We start from the raw sequence: 7,124 nt of genomic DNA on the forward strand, positions 1-7,124 counted from the left end.
GTAATAGGTTTTTATTTTAGTTTACATCAAACACACTCTCCTCTCAATAGTACAATCATAAGATGGTTATGTTACGCTTAAATTGTTCAAAACCCATAGAAATTGTTAATTTTGACATGATAAATGTTTTCTATTTGAAAACCCCCTCTCAACATGTCACAAACCATGTCACTCTACGATCATTAGTAATGGATTCACTCTCTAGTTTTCCTTGAGAAAATTCATGTATTTAAATAATCCACAATACTTGTTATAAAAGATATTATAAAGGAGAGGGAGTTTAGTCATTCATGCTCTCAATCAACTTTACAAAACATACGAAATCATATCTACATAGTTATAGGTCAATTTCCTTGAAGAATGGTTCAAGACAACATATATTTTATTCAAAACAATCCCACGATACTTACTTTTCAAAACAACATCAAAACCCTTCTTTATAAACATGATAAGGGATTTTTCAACTTTATAAAGCAGAGAAACTTCTGCCCATGGTTTTTATAGTAGTCCCAGATACCTTAGGTCTTTTAATTCAAAGAATGAAACCCTATCCTTGACTCTTTTCTTGATTATCTTGACTAAGAAGATGAATCCTTGAACTTTGTGAGGGAATTTTGGGTTTTGTTTTGAAGGAATTTGAGCAACTTTTGGCATACTATGCCTTAATCACAACTAAATTTCATGTTATGGCAGAGACATGATGAGGGAAAAAGACTAAAATACTCTCCTGAACCCAAGAATAATAATAAAATAAAATGGACACCCGATGTATTTAGCGATGCGATGCGTTGGTCCTACCAATGCGATTACGGATGCGACGCAATTAGATCACGTCGGTATTCTATTTTTCTCATCCAAACATGTCTCAAACATCGCCTAAAAAATCCAAAACTTCCCCGAGGCACCCCTTTTCACTTCTGAACATGAATCAACTTAAAAATCTGCATCTTGAGGTCAAAAAGATTGATTCAGAAATACTAAAAGTTTAGGAGCTTAAAATATGGCTAAGTCCTTTTGACACTTCGAAAATTTTGAGATAGTTAGCTCTTTAAGCATGCTACCAAGTGAGATATTAATTCAAGAATGCTACGTGGCATTACATTTCCTTTATGGTAAAAGAAGGGAATCAAGAACTACTATTTAGCCACCACAAGCTAGGCAAATTTCAATTTTTCAGCATAGAATATAGTGCTAGTATGGTATTGCTATGTCTTTCTATTTTTCATTTGCCTGAGAATCTATTCTAGATTGGAAACAAACAAAGTAACACAGGACATTAGTTGTATAGGGAATGTGTTTCTTACTCTAGTCACTTTATCTTTTTAGTAATCAATCAAAATTAGAATTTTTGGGGTTTAAAATCTTTATTTTAGTGTCTTCCTTCTCTTTTTTCCTTTGTTATTAACTCTATTAGCCACAAAATATTAAGTTAAAGAGTGTATTTGGGATATTGGAAAAGTTTTTGTGTAATCGGAGGCAAGAGAGAGCAACCAAGCTATTAAAAGATTTTTTGATATTGCACTTGGCATGGAAATTATGTTGAAGTTTTGGCATATGTTGTTATTCTCTCATCTTCCTTCTATGGTCATGTATCTCATTGTCTTCTAGTTACATTCTTCTCTGTTTATTCTTTGACTTTGGTATAACTTTACGGGGGATGTAACAAAATGTAGGGGAAACAAAAGGCAATACCAGAGTGAGTGCACTCGAGAATGATTCACCGTTTGGAGACAACTTTGAACCTGAAGAGCTGTCTTGTAGGTAGTAGTAGTAAAATCTTGGTTAGAAGGTTTTCATTGCCTTCATTTTTTCAGCACTAAGAAACATCTTACTATGTTTGTGTGAACCCATAGGTTATTAGATGTTATGATTTTCCGCGTAATGCTAAAAGACTTATATGAAGGGTTAGTTAGTAAAAACACACTTTTTTCTAGGAATGAGTAATTCATAAGGATGTGCCTAAGTTAACAATAAGCACATATATAGGAAGGGAGGGAGTAACATCTCGTTGTTGCTAAAATTATATGGAGAATTTAAGAAGGTTTATCTTTTTTGATTCCTCTATATCCTCATCTCTAACCCATTTGTTTCACTTTTATGTTCTTTTTTTTCTCCGTATTAATCCTCATTAATTGTCTCAACAGTCCAATATTATGTGTGATATATATTCTTATTTAGTGAACATCCATCTTACAAATAAGTAGTCAAAGTGTCAGATAGACATTCTCATGGAATGATTAAAGAGACAGTAAATAGGTCTTTCAGCAAGATGGTTGAATATTTTACTCAACAATATAGATTTGGAGTTTTTAGAGGGTCAATAACTGTCTGGAAATTTTTTTTTATAAGGGAGTTCAAAATACAAAAGAAGCAAGCACACAAACTCAACAAATGCAGTTCAATTTCTACTATTTATACATAAAAAGTTTACCCTTCATCCATCAATACTTTCCCACTACTGACTTGGCATATAGATTAAGAAACATTAAATGATCGGGATCATTTTTGATATAGTACGCTACCTACTAGATTGCCTAATTTAGCTTATTAATTACTTATGAGTGAAACTAGTTGCCTAATGTTTCAAATAATCTAAAGTGGTGTAAGAAAATAAGATAGGGATTTTCACGTGTAAAACACCTGACTTAAAAAGATGTGAAAAAACATGACCTATACATTTAAAAGATTTCACCCCAAACTTCACTAAACAACTTGTAGCCTCAACAAAAGACAAATTACAAGACATGTAATTTAGGAATTATAAACTTAACTCCTACTAATCAAAACTCACAAACCTCTCAAGGTATACGAAAAGTTTTTGTGTTCTACAACTTGCAGAAAATAATCCTAATTCTGTTTAAATTTCACTGAAGAGAGAATTACATCTATATTACACACAGGAACCAAACCGGATACATAGAAACTAAGACACCATACTTTCTATGTAATAGAACCAGGTTCAACTATGTGTTCTCCAAGTTGTGAACTTCTAAGTCAATTCGCCTATTGTCTTTTGGTTTGTTAGTGAGGAGTAACTATGGAAGTCACTCCCTCTTTTAAACACAATTCTCAAATTATTAATCTTAACATCAAACTTTTATCTCTAGTGAAACTCTCAACTCTTAAGAGTTTGGTGTGAAGTGAATCTCCTTCTCTAAGTAGAATTCTTTCTTCAACTCAACCTCAACCTCTGTTATCTTCAATTTTTGTAATCATACTTAATGTCTTCTATTCCATAAATGATGATTACTTTTGAGTTTATCAACTACAATAACTTATCTATTCCTTAATCCAAGTGCTCTTGTTCTCTTGTATTAGTGAACTCTTTATGGGATTTTAATCATTTGCCTGCATGTTAGTGAACCACCTGAATTAACATGTTTCACCAATTTTGTAAATCATTAAAATTTCATGAACTCCAAAAAATTTCCCCTTTTTGGTGATCATAAACCTCCTGTCATGTACAACTCCTACCTTTTTCTATATTCACTAATTTAAGATCTTTTTATCAAGAAATAGGTTTGTTATAAGTTATAAACACAACCTAAGTCTTCCCCATTTTGGCATCATCGAAAAGCACAGTCATAACATTATAAAGAAAAAAGTGCAATGCTAAACAAATCATGGCCACTAGGCTATCAATAAAAAAATCAGAGGAATATAATGTAATTAAACAATGCAAAATTCAAGACAAAAAAAGATGAGACATAGTCAAAAGAAAGGTGATTTCATTGATTTAGCAAGATAAGATCTACATTTGAGCAAGAAAAGAAAAACAACAAAAAAAAACTAGGCACTTCAACAATAAAAGGCTTAAAGGAATGTATTCCTAGGGAACTAAGATAATAGAGCTGAAGAGGTCAAAGTAATAGATGAACTCAGCTTTTTCAACTTACGAATGACCTTTGTATTGTCTGCCCTTTCCTTGGCAAGGTCTGCCTCTAAAGTATGATTTCTGGCCTGAAGAAGTTCCTTTTCTTGAGTATGATTCTGTTCCAACTCAACCAAGGTATCGTCCTATTCATTTTACCACTTTTGCATAGTTGTGTCAGCTTGCCTTATTGAACCTAGTAATGCAACACAGTTCAATCTACCAAAAATGTCCTTAGAGGTATGGGGATACAAAACCTGAGCTGGAACAACATAGTTCTCAAAAATAGAGGTCATGCAGAAACTATAAGGAAGATCATGATACTTTTTATCACCTTTCAAAAGAACCCAATTCATGTACTTTATATTGAGGATAGGTATATTAATATTTACTTTAATGCCAAGCAATTCCATGAGGGTCCACATAGTTGGATTTAGAGAACCTTTCATTTCTTGGTTTGATCATTTTATGGACCACATTAACGTAGAGTTAGTGGAGAGGGAACATCTCTTGTTTAAGCTCACATCGATATTAAAGCATGATCTTGGGCATATTTATATGTCTAATCACCTATATTTACCCATATTTAGACTTGTTCAGAGATAAAAAATGTGATATTCTGATTAAAGTCGAGCCATAAGTGTGTTCCTTATTTAATGGATATGATTAGTGTGTGCAGGATTAAATTTTGATAGAATTGAACATGATTAGACACATTAAGGAGATATGATGATGAAAGGAGAAATAAAGGCCTTGGAACATGACTTCAGAAGAAAATATGAAAGGAAAAAGCTCCAGAATTCTCTTTCAGGAAGTCACCACATGTCGCGGTGGAGGTGAAATAGGAAATTGTCACTATCCAGTACCTCACCACGATTCCACCACATCACGGTGAGTGTCCAATCCACAATTGTCACTAAACAGAGTCACACTGCAATTCCACTACTTCACAGTAAGAATGGAAATGAGAAGACTGCCGTGACGCAGTAAGAGGAAAAAGAGCATTTTTCACCTTAGCTATAAAAGTAAAAATTCAATACAATTTGGAGACACTTTGGGAATCATAGTAGCGGCGGAAAAAACACAAAATTCTATCTTTTAGGGTTCTTAAAATTTATTTTGAACTCCTTTACTTCAAGATTAATTCTTGGTATGATTAATTACTTATTTTTTATGTTGAATTCAAACATGAGTGGCTAAACACCCTTGTTCTGGGGTTCAGGCCAAGAACTTGATTACTCTTTGATATTCATTATCGCAATTTCTTGTTGGATTATCATATGAGTTGTTATTAATTTCTTTATCTTACTATTTTAATGAGTGGCTACTAGTAGAATAAATTTATATTTTTATTTGAATCCGAGAGGAGAATCATAGAATAAAATAAAGGAATTAATGAGAAAGGTTCTTATCCTTTTTAAAATAAGGAGTTTGAATTAGCACTTAGGATAAGGATATACCTAGGAGCCTTATTTAGATCAATTGCAAGAAGAAAGTTGTATGCATCAAGATAAATTGTTGCGTCTTGGTGGGAGTTGTAGTTGTAATATTCAGATAAGTACAAGATTTGAGGTCGGGAGAACAAAATCATACCATAAACCTTGCGAATCAATAACTTGATAACAAACTAGAATGTGATAAGAAGACAGAATTGTGTGATTATTAGATGTTACTCAACCCAAATTCTCATCATTACTATTTACAACTGTTGCGTTCTTTGCTATTGTCAAAAATTGCTATTTCTTATTTATTTACATTTTTGTTCACAATTTCAAAATCATCGTGATACTTTACAACACTTAATATATCATTCTCTAGAACTAAAATTTGTTAATTTGCTAATTGCTTAGTCTTCGTGGGAACGATATCTAACTATCTAAGTCACTATATTACTTGTATGATCACGTGTACTTACATGTGCAATTGAAGGCAATGAGGTTTTAGACCCGTTGCCGGGGACTAGCATAATTAGTAATTTGTTAAATTTTTGGTTTTTGATAATAAGTTTAAGTGTTAATGACTTGATCTTAGCGACTGAATATTTGCAGTTTTATCTAAATACAGGACTGGTGAGAGATAAAGAGTTGGTAGAGCCTTTTGCAGAAATAGAATTGATGTTTCAACAAAGAAGAAGATCTAAAAATCCCATTCAACAGGTTCAAATGGCTGGAAGAAGAGATCCTAATATGGTTGATCCAAATAATCGTGTTGATCCAAAAGCCAGACATGTCCCAGCTTCGATTATCCCAGCAGTTCTTGCTCAACTAGCTACTAGACCTGTTCACAAGGTGGCAATCCCACTCATGAACCATGCGACTAACAGTACTCGCAAGCCTGAGCTAGGTGGTCAGTTTGAATTAAAGCAGATATGGTGCAGTTACTGAATTTGGCAGGGAAATATTCTGTCCTTATGAATGAAGACCCACAGCAGCACATATAGACCTTCATGGAAATAAGCGATACTTATATTCCTATAATATTAGACTAACACTCTTCCCTTTTTATTTAATTGGGGAAGCGAAGTGGTGGTTACATGATGAACCACCACTCTCCATCACTTCTTGGGAAGATCTAGCTCAGAAGTTCCTTATTTGATTCTTTCCATCTGGAAAGACTACGCAATTGAGAAGCGAGATTCTGAGTTTTAGATAAAAAGAAGGATAGAATCTCTACCAAGCTTGGGAGTGATTTAAAAACACGCTCAGAAATTTCCCTCACCATCATCAGTCTAATGATGTTCTTATTCATACTTCCATTGTAAGGCTAAAGTGAAATACCAAGATTCTCTTGGATTCAGCAGTAGGTAGGGAAGCTCGTTGGATTACTTCTCTATTTACGGTAATTCCTTTGATGTATGATTATAGAATATAGATCGAGTCCTAGCTCATTATGAAGAGACAAATCCTACGCTGGATTGGGAAAATGCCACTTTTTGGTTAAGGAAGGAATAGTCCTTGGCAATAAGGTGTCATGTAGAGGACTGGGAGTAGACAAAGCCAAAATTGAAGTGATTGAAAAGATACAACTTCTAGTTACAGTGAAGGGAGTCTGAAGTTTCTTGGGGAATGCAAGCTTCTATAGATTTTTTATTCAAGATTTTTTGAAGATTGCAAGACCTATGCGTAAATTGTTAGAAAAAAAAAGCTAGGTTTGATTTTGGGGTTGATTGAAGCAAAAGTTCACAGAAGCACCCATCTTGATTTATCCTTGGGAATTGCCATTTGAACTAATGTGTAATGCCAGTGATGTAGTT

At 33.6% G+C, this 7,124-nt stretch overlaps 1 non-coding gene across 1 annotated transcript; it reads right to left on the reverse strand.

The window, feature by feature from the left end:
* Positions 1-6,490: 6,490 nt before the first annotated feature.
* LOC124895791 lies at positions 6,491-6,597 on the reverse strand. Its single transcript, XR_007051883.1, has one exon. It is a non-coding gene; the product is annotated as a small nucleolar RNA R71 (small nucleolar RNA).
* Positions 6,598-7,124: the final 527 nt, after the last annotated feature.

This window comes from Capsicum annuum, unplaced genomic scaffold (assembly GCF_002878395.1).
Source record: "Capsicum annuum cultivar UCD-10X-F1 unplaced genomic scaffold, UCD10Xv1.1 ctg996, whole genome shotgun sequence".
NCBI lineage: Eukaryota > Viridiplantae > Streptophyta > Magnoliopsida > Solanales > Solanaceae > Capsicum > Capsicum annuum.